This window comes from Macaca fascicularis, chromosome 17 (assembly GCF_037993035.2).
Source record: "Macaca fascicularis isolate 582-1 chromosome 17, T2T-MFA8v1.1".
Taxonomy (NCBI): Eukaryota; Metazoa; Chordata; class Mammalia; order Primates; family Cercopithecidae; genus Macaca; species Macaca fascicularis.
In genome coordinates this window covers 24,108,619-24,130,873 of record NC_088391.1, presented here as the reverse complement: position 1 = coordinate 24,130,873, position 22,255 = coordinate 24,108,619, and the positions used below count along the sequence as shown (strand labels likewise).

Genomic DNA, 22,255 nt, shown 5'->3' with positions numbered 1-22,255 from the left:
TTTCTTTTCCTCCTACTGTTTATTCTTCAACTAGAGTTATAATCCTCTATTTGTGACATCATGATTAGTTGCCACTGGAGAAGATGATCATGTCACAAAAGGATTAGGACCTGAGGTGAGATGACAGGAGCAACGACCACTTCAAAGTTGCTGCAGCTGCTGTTGCTTTGCATGGCTGATGGCATTTTCTCATCCTGTTGCTAAAAGCAGTGGCAGCTGCTTAAAGAAAGATGGTCGGCCGGGTGTGGTGGCTCACGCCTGTAATCCCAGCACTTTGGGAGGCCGAGGCGGGTGGATCACAAAGTCCAGAGATCGAGACCATCCTGGCCAACATGGTGAAACCCTGTCTCTACTAAAAATACAAAAAAAAAAAAAAAAAATTAGCTGGGCTTGTCGGCAGGTGCCTGTAATCCCAGCTACTTGGGAGGCTGAGGCAGGAGAATTGCTTGAACCCAGGAGGCGGGGGTTGCAGTGAGCCGAGATTGCTCCATTGCACCCCAGCCTGGGCAAAAAGAGTGAAACTCTGTCTCGACAAAAAGAAAAAGAAAAAAAAGAAAAAAGAAAGAAAGATGGTCATACAAAGGTCTTGCAAAGAGTATAAGATCTGAGTCTGAAGAACTTTCCAGTCTCAGACCTTTACAAATATTATGCCATAATGAATGTTGATTAGAAACATTAGTATATAAGTTATGGAAAAACCATGCAATGGTGGGATCAGCAATTCATGTATTCCTTCATCTGCGCCCACTCGGAGAGCTGGACTATTAGCAGTCCCTCTGCAACATTAATCACATCATATGTGAATTGCAGAATCACTTAGGTTGCAGCACGCTAGGCTTACAGATGAACTCAGTTTAAGAAGAAACCTTGGGAATGGTATAAGGATCAAAGGTCTGGGAGTCTGGATATTCAATTCCAATTCTAGCTCTGCCATTAACTACCTGTGTCCTTGCACAATTTTTGGAAATTCTCTGTGTACTTATTTCTCACTTGTGTAACAAGGGGGCTGGCCTAAATGCATCCATCTCTAGATGCCCCTTAGGTCCTTTCTGGTCATGATTTCTGTGCAGCTATGGCTGCCTATTCATATCTCAGCTGAACTGGTTTGTTTAGGTCAAGTGCTCTGCTTATTAGTCTTGGAAATCTTGATTCTAACAATGAAACGAAAATAGTCCTGTGAGAACACCCTGTGCACCTGTGCCAAGGAACAACAGGGATTAGGGAGCAGTAAACAAAGTGTTTCCCTACAGGCGGCACATCTGAGCTCAGAGATCATACATGAAGGCTTAGCTACTGGAACAGAGGAGAAATAACTTCAACACACAAAGATTGAGTGACTTAATTGCTAGGGCGTCTGATGATAAAGAACCCAAACCAAAGCTTCTCTCCAGCCCCTCCCCTCAGGTAGCTTGATTATCTAACACACACACACACACACGCACACTCTCTCTCTCTCACACACACACACATACGCACACTCACTCACTCACAATAATGAACAGACATGATACTTCCACAAACACCGACTTAGCATGGAAGACACTCACCAGGTCATTCAAGGGGCACCAAGGTGGAAAATGTTCCCATCCTCAGGAAACTCAGGTAAGGCAAACACCTAAACAATGATTTTAAAAAGGTAGAGATGAGAGCAAAAAATAGTAATTATTGAAGGTATTATTGTGTAATACCTTACTAAATACTTTTTTTTTTTTTTTTTTTTGAGATGGTGCCTCCCTCTGTTGCCAGGCTGAAGTGCAATGGTGCGATCTCAGCTCACTGCAACCTCCACCTCCCGGGTTCAAGTGATTCTCCTGCCTGAGCCCTCCAAGTAGCTGGGACTACAAGTGCCTTCCACCATGCCCAGCTAATCTTTGTATTTTTAGTAGAGACGGGATTTCACCATGTTGGCCTGGAGGGTCTCAATCTCTTAACCTCATGATCCGCCCACCTCAGCCTACCAAAGTGCTGGGATTACAGGTGTGAGCCACTGCACCTGGCCTAAACACTTTCATATTCAGTCTACATACTCTCTCCTGGGTGGCTGTTAGGACATTCTTTATGGTTTTAATCTCCCCTCTCTGGCCATTCCTTCTCAATCTCCTTTGAGGGATCCTTGCCTCAGCTTAGCCCTGAAATATAGTCTGCAACTTACCCAAGACTGCATTCCTGGTGGGCCTCATGCACACCCATGGCCTCAACTGTCACTCATCCAATGACAATGATTCTTCCTGGAAGGAAGCTCCACGAGGTCAGACATCTTGCCTGTTGTGCTCATCCATTTATCTTCAGCACTTAGCAGAATGTCTTGTCTATACTCAGCTTTTAAAAGTATTGTTGATGACCAAATCTGTATTTCTATTTTTACTTTGTGTAGAGACAGGGTCTCACTATGTTGCCAGGCTGATCTTGAATAACTGGCCTCAAGCAGTCCTCCTGCCTCAGCTTCCCAAACTGCTGGGATGACAGGGCATGAGCCACTGCGCCTAGCTAATTAAAATTTTTTTTTTGTAGAGATGGAGTCTTGCCATGTGGCCCAGACTGGTCTTGAACTATTGCCTTCCAGGTGTGAACCACCATACCCAGCCCAGTATGTGTATATTTTTATAAGCAGCTTAAAGTGGCTGGGTGTGGTGGCTCATGCCTGTAATCCCAGCATTTTGGGAGGCCGAGGTGGGTGGATCACCCGAGGTCAGAAGTTTGAGACCAGTCTGGCCAACGTTGTGAAACCCTGTCTCTACTAAAAATACAAAAATCACCTGGGTGTTGTGGTGTGTGCCTGTAATCCCAGCTACTCGGGAGGCTGAGGCAGGAGAATTGCTTAAACCCAGGAGGCAGAGGTTGCAGTGAGCCGAGATTGTGCCACACGACACTCCAGCCTGGGGCAGTAGAGTGAGACTCCACCTCATAAACAAACAAACAAACAAACAAACAAACAGTTAAAAGTACCACCTTATAGGGTGGTAAATAATATATACACACTATATTATTCTTAAATATTTTGATTACAAGGGAAAGAAAACTCAAATTAAACAGGCTTACATAAAAAGGAGAACATATTGGCTCATGCAGTTGGGCAGTGCTAGGATGATTTTGACTTCAGGCACAGCCAGATATACAGCACAGACATGGTTATTCAATATCTTTTTTGTTTGTTTGTTTTTGAGACAGAGTCTTACTCTGTTACCCCGACTGGAGTACAGTGGCGTGATCTTGGCTCACTGCAGCCTCCACCGCCCAGGCTCAGGCGATCCACCTGCCTCAGCCCTCAAGTAGCTAGGGTTACAGGTGTGCAACCCCACGCTCAACTAATTTTTTGTGTTTTTTAGTAGAGACGGGGTTTCACCATGTTGGCCAGGCTGGTCTTGAACTCCTGGTCTCAAGTGATTCATCTGCCTCGGCCTCCCTAGGTGCTGGGATTACAGGTGTGAGCCGCCGTACCCGGCCCATTGAGTTTTTTTTCTTGTTCATCATCTCTTGACTCTTAATTCCTCTGTCAAATTGGAGATCTCACCTTTACTAGTAATTGCAAATATATAAGCAATCTGATGGCACAGGCGAGCGCAGCACGAGGCAGGCTGCACTTTCCATGATGGCCCCAGCAAGCTCTCCCATTCCATGTGCCTTTCTCATTGTGTGACACTGTCACCTTTCCCTCAAGAGGTGAGGTCCACGTTGCCTTCGATTGCATCTGGGTGGGCATGTGAACACAACAGAAGTGGCACTAGATGATATTTGGGCCTAGGTCATAAAAGGTGATATGGCTTCTGCCTGTTCCTCTTGGGATTTGCAGTCTTGGAGTCCAGCCACTATGCTGTGGGGAAGCAAAGAAAGCTGTGGAGAGGCCACGTGGGGAGAAATGCCATCCTTAGCATGAGCTGGGCTCCCAGGCAGCACCCATCTCCAGACATGTGAGTGAACAGGACTTCAGGCAATTCCAGCCCCGGCCACCGAGTCACTTCCAGTTTCTTAGTGTTTCCAGGGGAGGTCTCGGACACTATGGAGCAAAGAAAATCTGACCCAGCTGTGCCCTGTCCAAATTCCTGGCCCACAGAGAACACAAGAGAGAATAAAACAATGTTGTTTAAACCATTAAATTTTGAAGAAATTGGTTACACAGCAATAGATAACTGAATAGAGAGAGAGCTGAGAGAGATCCCACAAGGTTCCCCAGGTCCTTCTTTCCTGTATAAGACATGCTTTCTGGCTGAGAGTAGTAAGATGAGGTCTCTAAGTAATGTTTGTGCTCATCTTACACAGCAAGGAGGGTTTATATTATGAGACATCTCCATTTTCTTGAAAGATTGTTACTGAGCTTATGTGACATTTTCAATTTTTACGTGCCTCATTTATCCATCGATTCTAGATTTGTTTACCATAAGCAGTTCTAAGCCAGGGGCATCTTGCTAACAGCAGTCCACAAATAAGGGCTTTTCTTCTTGAAACTATTTATCAAGAGGTCAGTTATCAGCATAATTACAAATAAATTTTGTCATTTGTCCTCTTTCTCTACAAATCCCGCTAGTGATTGGGAGGAAAACGGATCATAGGCCAGATGTTTGAACCCACTCCACCTCCTCTCTTCCTTCATTACATTTTCAGCAATCTCTCCCTTAATGGGGGCAAGATGGCTGCCACGGGCACCAGTCCCACAATCTATCTCTCAGGAGACCACTGAGGAAAGAGGATGCCTCTCTCTCATTCTTCTGGAAAAGGTCCCATTGTAGCTCTGATGACTCTGACAGACCTTTAGAATTGGTTCTACTTAATCAGTTCTACTTAAACTACATGGATTAAGGAAAATTAGGATGTTATAAGAAGGGAGAATAAATGTTGGATTTGAAAAAATAAAATTAATAGTTGATATATATATGTATATATAGATGTGTGTATAAATATACATGTATAGGTGTGTGTGTATCTATGTCTATATCTATATCTATGTCTGTCTTCCTTCTTGGGAGGCACTTCAGTCTATTCTCCATCTTGTTGCTACAAAAAGATTTCTTTTTTTTTTTTTTTTGAGACGGAGTCTCGCTGTGTCTCCCAGGCTGGAGTGCAGTGGCGTGATCTCGGCTCACTGCAAGCTCCGCCTCCCGGGTTCACGCCATTCTCCCGCCTCAGCCTCCCAAGTAGCTGAGACTACAGGCGCCCGCCACCTTTTCTTTTTTTGTTTTGAGACAGAGTCTTGCTCTGTTGCCCAGGCTGTAGTGCAGTGGCACGATCTCAGCTCACTGCACCCTCTGCCTCCCAGGTTCAAGCAATTCTCCTTCCTCAGCCTCCTGAGTAGCTGGGACTACAGGTGCGTGCCACCACACCTGGCTATTGTATTTTTAGTAGAGATGAGGTTTCACCATATTGGCCAGGCTGGTCTCAAACTCCTGACCTGGTGATCCACCTGCCTCAGCCTCCCAAAGTGCTGAGATTACAGGCGTGAGCCACCATGCGTGACCTAGAAAGAGATTTCTAAAGTGCAAGTCTAACTTTTCTGTATATCAGCATCTCTGTGATCGAGATCATATCTTGTTCATTGTAAAGTCAGAGTAATACTAGTGCTGTAACAAATAATCCCTCATGTTTCAGTAGTTTAGCATGGTGGAAATCAATTTCTCAATCACATAATAGCCCGTGCAGATATTCTGGGTTGGTGGGTGATTTTCCCTTCCTTGGTGATCTGGGGACTCTGGCTCCTACTCTGTGGCTTTTCCATGCCTTGCAGCTTTGCAGTCCTCTATATCCAGCCAGTGGATAAGGGAAGAGGGGCTAGGGCAGCCACACTTCTTAACACTTATTCTCAGGAATGATACACATCACTTTTACTCACTTTCCGTTGTTGAGAAATGGTCACATGGCCTCATCTAATGCAAGGAGGATGGGAGATGTAGCTCCTGGTCTGGAAGTCAGCTCCCAGGGACAACTTTATTAAAAGGGGAGATAAATTGGTGATCAGTATGCTGTCCCTGATGTATTCAGGTCCTAACTCAGTGTCTGCCACCAAGGGAATGTTTGGGAAGTCTATAAATGAGTTTGTCTGAGCCTTAGATAACCATAAGGCACCAGGGCAAGTGCAAAGATTTAGTATATGAGAAAGTGTTTGGCAAATACCAGATGAGGTCCCTGGAGAGAGCACGAAAGGCTGAGCAGGAATTGGACTTCAGCTAATCTTGAAGGAAAGAGAATATGTGTGGGTGTGGCAGGTGATCCCAGGATCTCAGTGAAATGTCTCTTCTGCTGCCTCCATCTCCTGGCAAAGCATCCTCCTTTCAGAGCCTCTGGGGGAAAGTGGAATTTAATTGTAATTCTTTGAAACCTTTCTGGGAGTGATAAAAGATGTGGAAAAGATCATTTCAGTACCCTCAAGGGTTTTTAGTCATGCAAGGGGTAAAGTCTTGAATATACTTTTAATGGAAACTGTTTCTTTTTAAGAGAAGTCTACCTGAATGGGCTGTTTAGTTGAGAGGCTAATGACTGCTGCAAGCAGTCATTGTTGCCCTGTTTAAGGATTCAAATGCTGTCTTCACGGTAGGCAGAGGGTTTTTGTTTGTTTGTTTGTTTGTTTGTTTGTTTTGCAGCCAATGTTTCCTTTGGGAAATGGCTTCGTTCCGCCTGTGGACTCACACTGTGGCGTGTCTGCAAACACTGCTGTGGTTTCTGTGGAGCTGTGTGTATTAGGTCCGACTTCGCTGTTTGCTGGAATGAGGAGCAGAGACCCCAAACGCACAGGAAGAACAGGCTGGCATCGCCTCGGCCTGCCTCGTGCTGGAGAAGAGACCACACACACTTGGCCTGGGTTCAGCAAATCGCAACTCTTTAAGATGGAATAACTTAGAGTTTAAGACATATCAAAAGTGTAAACATAGTTGCTGACCTGAGTAGTTTTTATGGGGGGAGGTAATCCTTTGAGAGAATTCATCTATCTATACCTTATGATTTGTGCAATTTTCTATATGAATGTTATGTATCAATAAAACATTTGAAAATGAAAAGGCAAGGAGCTGTCCATTCTTTTGGTAATTCGGGAGATAGAGGTACATCCTCATTCCCTCTCCTCTCACATTGCGTGAGCATAGCCTCCCCTGATACAGCTCTTGGGCACGGGGTGGAGCACTTCCACCGAAGGGTATGGACTTGCACATTGTCATCACTGGGAAGAGGCAGTTCTAGCACTGGAAAGAGGAACTTGCTAAGCAGGCCTTTTATGGGGCAAGAGGAATTTCTCCCTCTCTCTAAACCTCATGGCCCTGGGCCCTGGGAAATTTTGGTAATACGAATTGGTGGCTTTGACTTGGGTAGAAAAGGATCTTGTAGAGGAATGCTCATCAATCCTTTAAAAAATTGATGCTTATTTGATAAACATAAAATATAAACATTCCATTTAAGTGGAAGGAGTGGTCTGAACCAATAACCAGAGACTGGAAGACTGAGGTGTGCCGGGAACTGAGTGTAGGCTGGCTTAGCTGCCGTGAAGCTTGGTGTGGACTCTTGGTGCTACATCTCTAGAAAGGGCATGTTGGTGTGCTCTCCCGTTCCCATTCTCAGCCCGGTTGTATTGTAATCATCTATGTGTCAGTATCCTCCTCTAGACACTAAGACTGCAGAGGGCAGGCCCTAAGGCTTTGTGTTGTCTTCATTTTATTTTTAAAATGAGATGGGGTTTCAGCCTCTCTGTGTGCACCTATCTCGGGATGTGTGTCCCCTTCTAAGCAACTTTCCCCTAGAGGCTCAGCTCCCTATCCCCAAGCCTGGTGTGAAGGCTGGCACAAATTTAGAGCTGCGTAGACACCTGGGGGGCTAATAAAGTCCTTAACTAACTGAAAGCAAGGAAAAAAAGCTACAATTCTTTTTTCTTTCTTTCTTTCTTTCTTTCTCTTTCTTTCTTTCTTTCTTTCTCTTTCTTTCTTTCTTTCTTTCTTTCTTTCTTTCTTTCTTTCTTTCTTTCTTTCTTTCTCTCTTTCTTTCTCTCTTTGTTCTTTCTTGAGACAGAGTCTCACTCTGTCACTCTGGCTCAAGTGCAGTGGCACAATCTTGGCTCACTGCAACTTCCACCACCCAGGTTCAAGAGATTTTCCTGCCTTAGCCTACTGAGTAGCTGAGATTACAGGTGCGAGCCTCCATGCCTGGCTATTTTTGTACTTTTAGTAGAGACAGGGTTTCACTATATTGGCCAGGCTGGTCTTGAACTCCTGGGCTCAAGTTTTCCAACTGCCTCAGCTTCCCAAAGTTCTGGGATTACTGTGGGTGTGAGCCATTGCATCTGGCCTTGATTGTTAGGTACTCAAAAACCAAAGTAGCATGGAACCTCTTCGTGTCAAGGAACAGGGTATGTCCGCTTATGAAAAGTTAAGCACTTGGGACTGTTTTCATAAAAGTACGAAGTCATTCACAAGCATCGCCTTGAGGATGACACCCCAAGTCTGACAGTGGGGCAAAGAATACCAGACTCTCTTTTAGGATGAATTCATTTCGCTTCTTCCAGAACCAACCCACTCCTGATGGGCCCTGAACAAAGATGGAAAAATGTGATGCTAATTTTACTACCAAATTTTATTTCTGTTTCAGCCCATTTTCCTGTTGCCAAGTTTCCTATTTGCCCACAAGGGGGGAGCAGTTCATGATATAGTTAAAGGTTTAGAATCCTTTCAGAGTATCACACCATCCTAATTTTTCCCCGAGAAACCTGATACTCCCGGAGGCACAGAGTTTGGCGGCATAATAATCACAACAACTTCTATTTGTGGAGGATTTATGGGGAGCTAGAGCTGGACGATGGGCTGGCTAAACATTACATTCAATGATGTCGTTTGATAGCACAACTTCCCATTTTACAGAGGAAGACACTGAGGCTCAAGGAAGTTTAGGAATCTTGCAGAAGGTCACGAAGCCAGTAGGTGGCAGACCTGGGACTTGAACACGGGCTGACTGCAGACCTGTGACACCTCTTTTCTAACTGCCTTCCTGGGGGAGAGAGGGTTGGATTGTGATTCTGCTGGGTTCCAAAGTGGTGCAGGATGTGGATTACGAACCAGAGCGTAGAACGTTTTCAGAAGACCACAAAGGCCTGTGAAGTCCCATTTACTGCTCAGACTTAGTATGTGCTTGGGGTCACTTGGGTCTCTGGGAGAGTCTGGCTCTTTCACGTTGTCCTGCTGGCTGCCACACAGCTCTAGATGTCCCAGTGTGGAGTTGCAAACAGTTGCTACAGTCCTGTTCTTCTAATGCTTCCCAGGATGGTGTTTCGGATCCTCTTGGCCTCACCTGCCTCTTGTCTCAGCTGCTGTGGCACATGGGCTCCAGCTGACATCACACGGGCACAACAGTGCCTTCCCTATGTGCACACTGGTCACCTCTCATCTCCCACCTCAGGGCAGAGACCTGCCTGGTGTCCATACATATGCAAGCTGGAAGTGTTGGGGAGTTTATGCCCTCTGGGGTGAATCTTTGCCCAATGAAGGCAAGAGATGATGGTAAATTTTTCCTTTCCCTGCACTCCCATGGACAGGCTTTAGATGCCATTCACATGATTTCTCTGTGAGAACAGGGACTCTAATGCTTTTTGCACAATACCTGGGATTTAATGAGTGTTAAATATATTTTGAATGAGTGCCCACAGATGTAGCCATCATTGGCACTTGGTGGCAGGCAGCTCAGTAACTGGCCCCCTGAGTGGGTTCTCTTTCCTTCTCTGCTTCATTCCCTTTCTCCCTCGGCCCTGCTCCCTGGGATTATATTCCCTAACAAAATAGGGAAGTCCGAAGAATCCCATATTCATTCCTGATCTTCTGAGCCAGCCAGCACACCTGGCTTCAACAGGTGCTTTGGGTGAAGGGTGAGACGCACTGAGGGATGGATGGAAAGTCTGTGATCTGGGCTGGAAGGCAAATTGTAGAGTGTCACCTCCATCATATTTCAAATAACTTTCCATTTAATTTCCATGGATCCATTTTCTTCTCCCCACTTACAATTCACCTTTGAGTGACTTCCCTATGTGACTAAGACGTGTGAGAAAACGGTACTTAAATACTAAAGGTTAGTTCAGCCCACTCGGTCTCTTTTTCAGGCACTTTCTTCCGCTGTAGGGAAGAGAGGCATGTGACGTTTGTCTTTATGCTCACCTGACTGATACCTGATTGAGCAGCGCTGTCCCAGGGTGGCCCCCATTGCAGCTTTTCTCTGTGCAGGGAGTTCACACTCACAGCATTTGAGGAAGACAGGAGAAAACTGCATTGGCACTGCTGACCTCCTGAGACCCAGGGGAAAGAAAGGGGAGATCTCTGGGCAAAGAGCAGAGTTAGGGGTTACAGTTTCTTACCACCTCGGGTGGGGTAGGTGGTTATGGACCGAAGAGGAGGAGTCTGATATCATTCCAGCAGCCAGTTGAGCACTGGAAACATTGAGTCCTTTTTTTATCCAGTCAGTGGGGTGTATTAGTCCGTTTTCATGCTGCTGATAAAGACATGCCCGAGACTGGGCAATTTATAAAAGAAAGAGGTTTAATGCAGAATCCACAGTTCCACGTGGCTGGGGAAGCCTCACAATCAGGGTGGAAGGCAAGAAGGAGCAAGACACATCTTATGTGGATGGTGGCAGGCAAACAGAGAGCGTGTGCAGGGAGCCTCCCGTTTTTCAAAACCATCAGATCTTGTAAGACTTATTCATGATCAGGAGAACAGCATGGGAAAGGCCCGCCCCCGTGATTCAATTACCTCCCACCGGGTCCCTCTGGCAACACGTGGGAATTCAAGATGAAATCTGGGTGGGGACACAGCCAAACCGTATTAGGAAGGAACTGTACTTTTCCAGCAGTGTGTATACTGTTGCTACTTAGAGGGACTTCTATAAGGTCCTCTCGAAAAACAGGTTTTTTTTTTTTTGTTGTTGTTGTTGTTTGTTGTTTGTTTTTTTGAGACAGAGTCTCACTGTTGCCCAGGCTGGAGTACAGTGGCGCGATCTCGGCTCACTGCAAGCTCCGCCTCCCGGGTTCACGCCATTCTCCTGCCTCAGCCTCCGGAGTAGCTGGGACTATAGGCGCCTGTCACCACTCCTGGCTAATTTTTTGTAGAGAGGGGGTTTCACCGTGTTAGCCAGAATCGTCTCAATCTCCTGACCTCGTGATCCGCCCGCCTCGGCCTCCCAAAGTGTTGGGATCACAGGCGTGAGCCACCGCGCCCAGCCCAAAAACAGGGTCTATTAAGGGTAGCCCTGACTTTTACCAAGAGGCCAGAAATTTAGAGACACAGGCAACCCATAAATCAATACAGCTAAAAGTCATTCCCATGCTTACATATAGAGCAATTGTGAGAGAGATGAAAATGAATGTAACTGGCACGAGCAGCTGCCCAAACTTGGGGCACAGGGCTTATGATCCCAGTGCCTTATTGAGCCAAAGCGACAGTCCTGCCTCTTCCCTCTGAGCTAGATGCGAGCCTGAGCGGCCCACGCCTGCAGCTGGCGTAGCTGCCACACGGTGTCGCTGTTGGAGGCGAGTCTTGCATGGTTTGTTCCTCCACTGGGATGGTCCCCGCTACAGTGGGTATTTGAAAGATGACGGCCCACATCCTGTTCCATGTCGCGCTCAGCCAAGGTGCGCCGCATGAGCTGCCTCGGTTCCTCGGTGTTTACTCGCAATACCTGAGCATGCCTGCTGTGCCCCCAGCAATCTGCCCTGCACACTGCTCCACCGCTGGAGTGAGCCCAGGACCTCGCCCAGATGTCCCTGGCGTTCCGCAGCTCCTCGTTTTGAAGTATGCTGTCATCTTGCCATATGCATGCCATTTTGAAATATGAAAGTGGCCCATTTGTCCCTAGAGAACTGCTGGGCAAACCAAGGTATATTTATTTTTCAGGAACCTGTATCTGACTGACTGCAAACAGTTCCATTGTCTCCTTCCCTCTGGGCAGCAGATGTGTTCTGGCTCGATATAATTTATAGACTGTGTGAATCATTTGACTAAAAGGAGATCCTGATATGATGCAGGGGAGGGGTAATGATTCCCCTTCAGGTAACCTCCAGCTGGCCTCCACCAGGCATAGGAAGGCTGCCATAATTTATAAACATCTTCCTCAGCAGGTACCTCTTAATCTCTGCCCAAAAACTCCATGTTACATTAAGAAGAAACACATTAAGCAGAAAAGTAGACATAAACTTCCTACTGAAATTATACCAAGTTGAAAAACAAAGTCCTATTTCTTATCATCTGTATTAAACAGTTAAAACCACTTTGACAAAAGTCAGCCAAGTGCCTATTCACAACAATATTTCTCTGTTGTTTGTGTTTGCAAAGAGCCCCTTGCTAGCCTAGTAATAAGGAGTAAGGTCACTGTCCTGGAATTCTTGAAAATGTGCAGGAGAGGAGAAAATGTTCCTGCTGGGGGCAGTGGCTCATGCCTATAATCCCAGTACTTTGGGAGGCCGAGGTGGGCAGATCACTTGAGGTCAGGAGTTTGAGACCAGCCTGGCCAACATGTTGACACCCTGTCTCTACTAAAAATACAAAAATTAGCCGGCTGTGGTGGTGCATGCCTGTAGTCCCAGCTACTCGGGAAGCTGAGGTGGGAGTGTCACCTAGGCCTGGGAAGTTAAGGGTGCAGTTAGCCAGGACTGCCCTACCACACTCCAGCCTGGGTGACAGAGTGAGACCCTATCTAAAAAAACAAAACAAAACAAACAAAAAACAATGTTGTTCCCAAGTGGCAGCAAAAGTTTGAGGTCTCGTTTCTTCCTCTCTAGTTTGAGTCATCTGGCTTTTCTACTTTTATCTGAAGCATTTGTTCCTGAGCAATAATGATGTGATGTGAATTAGTTTTGAAGTTGGTGATATTTTTGTGGACTGAGGCTTTTTAGGAATTATCTTCAAGGCTGTACTGAAGACCCACGACACTGAAGATATCTGAGGATGCAAGTTCTGGTCCTTGTCAGAGATTCCTAGCTAATATTAATACCTCATATGTTCTTGAGGCTACAACTGTCCAACTGTAAACGGAGAGACTATCTCTTCTTGACCTTATTTTTGAGGCTGGCAAAGATAAGACTTTTCACTGAACTCCTGAGAGAAAGAGCACTGACGCCTCTCAAGGCCTCCTTCTGTCCCACAGTGTCTGAAAAAAATCCCCTAACCAGGTGGCAGAAAAACGAGGCCTGGTCTTGAATTGATGATGTGTCATATGGGTATTTCAAGGCTGGCTTCTTAACATACTTCTCCCCAGCTGGGCTCCACATGTAGAAAAGAAGGCTCCTTTTATAAAATACCTGACACAAGATGCTGACCTCTTGAAATCCCTTGGACGGACCATTTCAAAGAGTGGGCATTGTCAAAGGTTACCTAAAAGTAGAATAAGGTAAATGTAAGTTAATAAAAAAGGGCTGGAAGGCCACACTCTAACCACACAGATATGACAAAGCTGGGATTGTGGGAGGTCAAATTGTCCACCCTCACCTCTGACTCACACCACCCGGAGGAACAATTCGAAGCCTAGGTCTAGGAGTTAGGGAGGCCTTACACTTACTGCTTTGCCCAAGCTCTGACAGCGTGAACACCAGCCCAGGCTCCTGTCAGCCTGCCCGACCCTAAGCCACACGCACACCAGTTAACTGTTAGGTCTTTATTAAATAGCTGAGGTCAAGTTACCCCAAGGCTGCCTCTCAGTGTGCATTTCCGGGATTCTTTTCCCAGCTCTTCCTCAGTGCCCATTCACCCACTGAAGCAGGCAGCTGGGCTGTGAGTTACAGAGTTCTTAGCAAGGTACTTTCAATTCAGTTCAGCAGACATTTACCTAGCACCCACTGTGCATCAGACACTAGGTTCTGGGACTAGAGACCCGGTAGGATTGGGAAGCCAAGACACAGTCTGCCTCAGAGCATAGTTGGACAGAAACAAAATGAAATGAACAATAAAAGCTACAGTACAGCCACAAAAATGTAATCTCTAGCAAATCTTGCATGTGATTCTTGAACACCCCTAAGTGGATTCTGGCTTGTACCTTAAATTATGCCTTTTCTCTCTTCTCCACTCTCTTCACCCCTCACAGTCATCCCATTCCTCTCCCAAACTCTGAAAAACTCCTCCCTAGCCTTCAGGCCTCTTCTGTGTGACTTTTGCCCCAGCTCCCAGCTCGCCATCACTAAATCCAAAGAGCTGGTTGGGCCAGGGCAAAGCAAGGATGTGTGGAGTCAGAGCTCTCTTCAGGGGAGAGGGGACAGGTATGATTAAACAGTTTGACACCCTGAGGCTCCGTCCTGTCTCACAAAAATGAGTGAGATCTAGCCCTTGTCCCGAGGAAGATCACTGCCTAACTGGGGCCTCAGCACCAATCGCGGTTCTGCACGAAACACACCCTAAGAGTTGCTGTGACATCCTGGAGAGTTCAAAGACGGTGCTGGAGGAGCCCTTGAGTGAAGGCTTGAAGGATGGATCTGGCTTGAAACTCAGCCTCCGCTGCTTTCCATCCATGTGAACTTTGGACAAGTTACTTCATTTCTCTGTGCCTGCGTTTTCTCATCGTGAACACAGGGATACCACATTATATACATTATATGGTGGCTGTAAGGGTTCAATGATTTAATAAAAGTAAAGGGCTAGGAATAGGGCTTGCCACAGTGCTCAGCAGGCTCAATAAATGTGTAATTTGCACTTTGATTCATTGAATAAGGAAATTCCCACGGTGTGGTCAGGAAAGCAGCCCTCTGTGTCCAGATAGGAGGTCTCAGGACTTCCCGGGTGACTCTGCGGGTGCTGTATTTTCCTCTAATCTGGTCCTGCGGTCTCGCTCGGGAAAGTGGCTATACACTCTAGCCCTCTCCTGCTGGGGTTCCAGGGGAGGTGGCTGTTCCCACGTGCTTCTGTATCCTCGTGGACAGCCTCATGCCTCCGTGTCCGGCCTGTCACCAGGTGTCCCACTCACAGGAAACTTGCTTATACTGGCAACTCCCTGTGGCTCTTGGCTGACCCGTGTGCAGTTCATTCCTCCTGCGACAGCCACTCTAGAGAGTGCAGACCATGAGAGAAGTGGGCTATGGGTCTGGGGGTCAGGTGAGACACAAAGGAGACCACGCAAGGAAGCACACAGAGTGACGGAAGCCGTGGATGGCTTACGGGTCAGAACGAAGAGGGCAACATGCCTTTCGGAGCCTATGGGAAGAAGGGGGTCACCCTTGCCTAATGGGTGGGGAGCAGGAGAGGGAGAGGCCTGTAGGCTGAAGCTTTTGTTGGGGTTTAGGGTATCACCAAGCAGGTTTCCCACAGGGAGTTCTAATTGCCTGGTGTACAGCAAGTGACCACAAGTTCTATGGAGTCACTGCAGCAAATCTTCCCAGTCCGTGCAGGATGCGGGGGTCAGTGGGAGAATCAAGCAGGCTGTGTCCAGCTGTCCCGGAGGGAGGTGGCCACTGGGAGCGGACTGGAGAAAGGAGATCTCTGGATTGACCATACTGAAGACCTGGGAGAAGGCGGAAGCAGAGAGCTGGAAACTGTGTCAAAGGTGATTAAGCCCTGCTTCTGGTACAAGGTTAAATCTAGATTAAAAACGGATGCCGAGGAAACATAAAATGGTAAGCATTCACTAAGGAAATATAATGCCGTATAGTCATTTTCACTTTAAGAAATCAGACCTCCACGCTCATGTCCTGGTCACCACTTCAGTCCTCCACTCTGTCCAGTGGTCTGGCTGTGGTCAACAATCTGCATGGGGTTGCCTCCTTTCTCTTCCTCGCTCATGGTCTAGTAGTGATTGAGCTGCCCTGGGTTGGGATGTAGGGAGGGAGATGAGGGCGACTGGAAGCTCTGCCGCCTCAGACACGGTCGTAACTGGCTTCGTGCTTTCCAGGCTGCCAGGGGCTCCGAGCTGACTTGTTTTCTCCTGGGAGCTTTTGTGGGTTCTTCGGAGCCTCCCTCCCACCCCCTCCATTCATCCCCAGGAATTCGGAAGCAGCTCTAGTCTGACCTTCCCAGCCCCTCGTGTCCCGGCAGTCTGCCTCTAGCGCTCGGGTGGACAGCAGCTTGAAGCCCCACACAGCCTCCTGCCCTACCCAGAGTGGGGCCCTGGGGAACTTCTAGACACAATTTGCCCCAGTAGATGCTGGGAGGACAGTGCCTTCCCAATGCAGCAGCTTTCCCTGGCTTGGGAGCACCTATCCAGGCTTCCCTGCGCCCTTCAGACTTCTCACCCGGAGACAGACACCAGCCTGCCCCGTCCCTGTCCCCAAATTGGAAGGGATTCACATCGATCTCCAGGTGGTCTCCTTAAAGCTCTGCTCTCTTGCATTGAGGTAAAGGGGGACCCAACCTCTGTCCTTTCTCTTTAGGCAGAGTGGAACTCAGCAAACAAGTGATTCTTCAAAATCCTCCTCCCAAATCCCTCTTCCTAGAATCCCCTCATACCCTCCACAGTGGGAGGATCTGAGTTTCTGGACAGTTCTTGGCCACCCCCACCTTTGCTAGGGCTCCAGGCTGGTTTGCATCACAACTTAATGTAGTGTCTACTGTCTGTTGTCTCAGTGTTTCAGTGGAAACTTCTAGTTTTTCTTCAAGATGTGGTCTTGCTCTGTTGCCCGGGCTGGAGTGCAGTGGTTTGATCATAGCTCACTGCAGCCTCAGCCCCCTGGGCTCAAGTGATCCTCCTACTTCAGCCTACCAAACAGCTGGGACTACAGGTGTGTGCCACTATGCCCAGCTAATTTTAAAATTTTTTGTAGAGATGGGGGGTCTCCCTATGTTGCCCAGGCTGGTCTCAAACTTCTGGGTTCAAGTGATCTTCCCATCTCAGACTCTCAGCTGGGACTACAGACACATGACTAATTTTTGTATTTTTAATTTTTGTAGAGATGGGATCTCTCTATGTTGCCCAGGCTGGTCTCAAACTACTGGCCTCAAGAGATCCTCCTGCCTTGGCCTCCCAAAGTGTTGGGATTACAGACGTGAGCCACTTTACCCAACAGAAGACTTCTATTTTAACCTCTTCCACAATGTTTAGTGCCCATGATTCTCATGGGGGCAGACCACGAGTGCGTGCTCTGCTGGAAGCCAGCATGTGTAGCAGAGCGTGGTAGAGGAGATGGCAAAAGTGGACAGGGTCTTCTTTGTTCAGGTGACTCACGATTGTGACCTTTGCCTAATCAGGTCCTGCCTTGATGGAGAATAGGGGTGCAGAAGGTTAGGCTCCTGTCTCCTCATGAGAGTAACAAGGTTTTGTTTACTATGGCACAATTACAGAGTGTGTTTAATATATGTGTTCTCATTAAAACTCCCAACAACTCAGTGGGATTGCTATTACAGTGTTCCCATTTTTACAGATAAGGGTGCAGGTTCAGGAAGTTCAGCAATTGCTCACGGTCACACAGCTAGAAGGTAACTCATTTGACTTAGGCTGAGCTCCTTCTGTTAAACCATAATACCTGGAGTCGGGGCGGGGACCTCTCTGAAAGCCTGGCTCTGGGCAGGATGTTGTCCTTGGGAGATGGCTGTGGAAACCGCCCGCGCCCAGCCGGCTTGCTGTGCTCTCAGTTGCTGTGGACATTCTGTCCACACCTGCCTGCCAAATGGAACTGGCTGTGCTGAGAAAACACAGCCTGTGACTTCACTCTCTCTGCTTCCCACCTGACACCTCAAAGACTCAACTAGTCCTGCCCAGGATCTTGGCCACCTGCCCTGTTTTCAAATCTCCCTGGTCACCCAGACCCTGGTGAGGACAACCTCTCTATCCAGGAAAGGGCCCTGGATGAGTGCCTTGCAGCCTCCAAAGAGAAGAGCAGGTTTCTCAGCAACACGGGACCCGCCCCATCCCTACCCACCAGACCCGCCAACCTCTGCAGCCCCACTAACCCTTTGGTTACCAGTGTGTAGAGAAGTTCACCCAGAAATTCTTATCCCCTCACTTCTCTTCTGCAGAGTCTGGTTTCAGTTCATTAGAAGATAGAATCGTCTGCCAAAGGAGGAGGAGAAGAGGGAATTTAAACTTTGTTCTCCCTAGCAAGAGGCTTACCTGACATCTTGCTTTAATTCATCTTTGTTTTTAGGATAATAAAAGCAACACATATCGATTGTAGAAAATTGAGAAATACAAAAAAATATGGAAACATGTTTTAAAATCACGCATGAGTATTACATTCTAAGATTGTTGTGCATTTTCTTCTAACATCATGCTCACATATGTAAAGCAGATCTATATAATGATTTTAACAAAATTAGAATGATATATATTATATTGTTAATTGCTTTTTTTTTTTTGCTTATCAGTATGTTACTGAACATCACTACTACCAACATTGTGTGGCAGAGTTTGTTTTGTTTTGTTTTGTTTTTTTTGCAACAGAGTCTTGCTCTGTCGCCCAGGCTGGAGAGCAGCAGCGCAATCTCAGCTCATTGCAACTTGTGCCTCCCAGGTTCAAGAGATTCTCCTGCCTCAGCCTCCTAAGTAGCTGGGATTACAAGCACCTGTCATCACACCTGGCTAATTTTTGTATTTTTAGTAGAAACGGGGTTTTACCATGTTGGCCAGGCTGGTCTCCAACTCCTGATCTCAGGTGATGTGCCCACCTCAGCCTCCCAAAATGCTGGGATTATAGGCGTGAACCACCGAGCCTGACTGGTTTGGCAGACTTTTAAACAATCCTGTGTGACACATTCTACATTGTACTAGAAAGACAAGAGAAGGGCTGGGGCAGTGGCTCATGCCTGTAATCCTAGTACTTTGGAAGGCCGAGGTGGGCAAATCGCTTGAGCCCAGGAGCTCAAGACCAGCATGCGCAACACAGCCTAACTCTGTCTCCACAAAAATACAAAAAATTAGCTGGGTGTAGTGGCAGCACCTGTATTCCCAGCTACTTGGAAGGCTGAGGTGAGAAGATGACCTGAACCTGGGAGCTCAAGGTTGCAGTGAGCCAAGATTGCACCACTGCACTCCAGCCTGGGCGACAGAGCAAGACTGTCTCGAAAACAAACAAACGAACAAACAAACAAACAAACAAAAGACAACAGACGGAACAAACTCGTAGGAGGATGAATTGTGCACACTGCACAGGGACCTCTCCCTGGCAAGACCCCAGGCACATCTTATCAACCCAGCTTGAAGAAACTGACCCATTACTGCTGTTGAAGCTTCGAAATCTCCTTTCCTTTCTCCTTAAAAATAAAATTGAACAGTGTGCCCAGTTTCTCCTGCCTCCCATGTCTTGGGGTGTGGGCTGCCACCAAAGGCTGCTCTCAAGGAAGAGGATATGCGTCCTTCTGTTCTTCCCCACCGACCCCGCCACGTCTACAAGTTCTGGCCTCACTGTCCAAGGCTCCTTCTTTATTGTACCCTTTAAGTGGAGGTTGGTAGCAAACCCTATACCAGTCCTCCCATAATTAAGATGTGCACAATTCTGTTAAAAGCCGTTTTACATAAGAAGATCATTTGGCCCCTGAATGATGGGGCTTTGAATTGGATTTTTAATCATAGACCAAACCCTGCTGCCTCACAGTATCTCATAGGAAAAGCTCCCTTGCTTTTAAATTCAAGTACACAGCACATTCAGCCAAATGCATTCAGAAACTTAATGATGTGGCAATGGGTTATGCTGGGGGGGTTTAGATGATTTGTAAGTGTCAACAAGAGTAGCAACAAGAAGCCTAATAGCTTCTAACACCTTATCATGAAATGTTCTCACAGCCTGTGACTAAAAGCACTCCCTCCTGACCTGCCGGATGTCTGTGGCTCATTGTGAGAAGCGAGTAACGTACCACAGGTAGAGAAATTTCCCTTCCAGCTTGGGGCTTTGCTAGAAGCTGCTTTAACGACTTTTCAGATTGGTTTCAGATTGTCCTGGACTCTAGTGTAACCCTCCGTGTTTTCACTTCTCGGTTCATGCATATTTTTATATTAGAGAAATCAGAGTGCACTTTAGAAATAATTTCAGATGTGTTTCTGTAGCCTATAAACCTTGTTACCCTGGGGGCTTGGCGTTCAAAGAAGCAATGGGTTTTGGGAGCTTTGGGTGAAAGGCAGATAGCCAATAGATCAATAAAGCAATTGGTGAGTTTTAATTGTTAAAAAAAAATTTAGATTTAGTCCTTAGCCAGACTACAGGAATGAGGAAGAGAGGGTAGTGAAAGGAAGAAATTCCTAAATGAATCTAGCATATCAAGAACTACGCCTGGAGAACCTGAATCATTAGAGCTCCTTCAGCACACTGTCCAGACGCTTCCTCCCTTGCTTGTGCTGGTTCAGGCTGAGGCTGTGGAGTCAGCCCTGAGGGAGGAGGGGTGTGAGGAAGAGAACGGCCTGGAGCCTTCTGCTGAGGTTGCTGATGTATAAGCAAGGCAGAGGGACACGGAGGTCATAGGAAGTTGGCTGACTCTTACTTCCTCCTTTGCTTCAAGCTAAATCTGGGGTTTGGGATGGAAGAAGCCTTTAGAAACATCAGATCGTTAGGACGCCTGAGGATTCAGAGGCTAGAGGCCTACTTGGAAAAGCCATAAAATGGAGGCTATGGGTTGCTAGTGTGGATGACTCAGTACCGGGAGCAGCGCATAGGTGTGCAGGGGGTGGTGGGGGCAGGAGCAGACACAGCACTCTTGACCCTGACACCTCAACATGGTTTGTCATGATCCAGGCCTTTTCTCCTCCAGCCCTGAAGAGGGGATTTGCAAGTTGTGGCATGGAGGGTTATGGCCTCCCACGGATGTTCACATCTGAATCCCTGGAAGCTGTGAATATGTTCTATTATGTAGCAAAGGAGGATGGAGGTAGCTGATCAGCTGACTTTAACGTAGGGAGACTATCCTGGATTATGTGAGTGGGCTCCATGTAATTGCAAGGGTCCTTAAAAGTTGCTAATCAGGAAGAGGGAGGCAGAAGAGAGAGCCAGAGAGATGCCAGCATGACAAGGACCCAGCTCATTGCTGCTGGTTTTGAACATGGAGGATGGGGCCACCAGCCAAGGAATGCAGGCAGCCTCTAGAAGCTGGAAAAGAAAAGGAAATGGATTCTACCCGGAGCCTCCAGAAGGAACGAAGATCTGCTGACACCTTGATTTTAGCCCAGTGAGGCCTATTTTGGACTTTTTTTTTTGAGACAGGGTCTCACTCTGTCGCCCAGGCTGGAGTGCAATGGTGTGATCTCAGCTCACTGCAACCTCCACCTCCCAGGTTCAAGCAATTCTCCTGCCTCAGCCTCCCGAGTAGCTGGGACTACAGGCGCACACTACCATGCCCAGATAATTTTTTGTATTTTAGTAGAGATGGGGTTTTTACCATGTTGCCCAGGCTGGTCATGAACTCCTAAGCTCAGCCAATCCACTCGCCTTGACCTCCCAAAGTGCTGGGATTACAGGTGTGAGCCACCATGCCTGGCCAAGAATGTACAATATTAAAAAGAATAGGGAGTTAGCTATTAATTATTCTGAGAACTAGTGAATGCATTGACCTACTCTTGCCAACTTTGTCTCCTCATTCTCTATATTTGAGTCTGGAACTAAGGTTGGAATTAAGGATGTTAAACAGCTAACTCTAAGATAGGGAGATTGTCCTGGATGATCTGGGTGGGTCCAATGTACACAAAGATCCTTAAAAGTGAACTTAGGAGGAAACTGGCAGGTGTTTGCCTTCACATTGTCACAAGATGTTCCATAGCTCACAGTGTTTGATGATAATTTATATCTACAGTTAAATGGAATTTTCTTTCCTCTTTATCTTCTTTCTCACTCCCTTGCCCCTTTCCTTTGGTAGGGAATATATGGTAAGCACAGCAGAGATTGTGATTTATTACTATAATATAACAAATTTATGTATTTAAAAAACCAACAATGTTCACAAGACTATTTTTCTTGTAGATGGTCCACTTTGTAGAATCTAATGTCTCCTCCTCTGAAGCTCAAGAAAGACTCAGGACAGACCCTCCCAATTGCCCCGCCCTCCTGGAGGCAATACTTTGTGTTGCTCCCTGGTCCCAGGGAAAGAGGAACTGGAAAAGACAGATGAGCTCTGGGAGGTGGGGAGGAAAGGGAGGAAGGCCAGAGAGACAAGGTAGCTAGGATTCCCATTCATGGTGAAACAAGAGATGCTGGGTTGGGATAATAATGGCTCTGCACCACCCTCTGGATGCTGCGTCCAGAATCAACAATTTGACAGCCTTCTGCTTGTAGGGATAAACTGTACCAGCATGCCTTTCCCAAAGTTACTGGGATAACTGAAATCTTACAGCTGAATCCCTGAGGGCTAAAGGGGTGCCACCATGATTTTCACCATTATGATACAAATGAAAAGACATTGAGACTCAGGGGTAGGGC

The 22,255-nt window shown here is 46.9% G+C and overlaps 2 long non-coding RNA genes across 2 annotated transcripts in view; one reads left to right on the top strand and one right to left on the bottom strand.

Annotated features, from left to right (window-relative positions):
- Window positions 1-1,439: 1,439 nt before the first annotated feature.
- Window positions 1,440-6,983, top strand: LOC141408979 (uncharacterized). The gene is made up of 2 exons (XR_012426928.1): window positions 1,440-1,602; window positions 6,570-6,983. It is a non-coding gene; the product is annotated as an uncharacterized lncRNA (long non-coding RNA).
- A 1,542-nt stretch (window positions 6,984-8,525) lies between these two features.
- Window positions 8,526-22,255, bottom strand: part of LOC141408978 (uncharacterized) — a 67,958-nt gene continuing 54,228 nt past the window's right edge. Inside the window, exons 3-4 of the long non-coding RNA XR_012426927.1 lie at window positions 17,822-17,910; window positions 8,526-13,316 (exon numbers count right to left, since the gene is read on the bottom strand). This is a non-coding gene — a long non-coding RNA (uncharacterized lncRNA). The remainder of the gene's footprint in view (window positions 13,317-17,821; window positions 17,911-22,255) is intronic.